Source organism: Penaeus monodon, chromosome 24 (genome assembly GCF_015228065.2).
Source record: "Penaeus monodon isolate SGIC_2016 chromosome 24, NSTDA_Pmon_1, whole genome shotgun sequence".
Classification (NCBI taxonomy): Eukaryota; Metazoa; Arthropoda; class Malacostraca; order Decapoda; family Penaeidae; genus Penaeus; species Penaeus monodon.
In genome coordinates, this window is record NC_051409.1 from 38,538,139 (window position 1) to 38,538,419 (window position 281).

At 40.2% G+C, this 281-nt stretch overlaps 2 protein-coding genes across 2 annotated transcripts in view; both read left to right on the forward strand.

Moving 5' to 3' along the window:
• The window catches only part of LOC119588787, a gene marked incomplete in the record, with an annotated part of 27,513 nt that overhangs the window by 17,096 nt on the left and 10,136 nt on the right, over positions 1-281 (forward strand).
• The window catches only part of LOC119588786 (cGMP-inhibited 3',5'-cyclic phosphodiesterase B-like), a 13,138-nt gene that overhangs the window by 10,531 nt on the left and 2,326 nt on the right, over positions 1-281 (forward strand).

Here is a 281-nt window from a genome sequence, read left to right on the forward strand (position 1 = left end):
TCGTCCGTGCCGTGTCATCATACGCGCCCAGGCATTTATATCGAATCATTTTATACCCAATCATTCATGCCGAATAATTCATGCACATTCATTTATGCCCAGTCATTCATGCTCAGTCATTCATACCTAGTCATTCATGGGTGTGTGCGTACTATCTATCTATCTTACTTGTTATAACATGTTCTCTAGCTCACTCACGCTTTTTCATCCCATTTTCGGAGATAAAGACATCTGCTGGCAGTGTGGTTGCCACTTCACTTTTTTCTATTATCTTGGTTTAT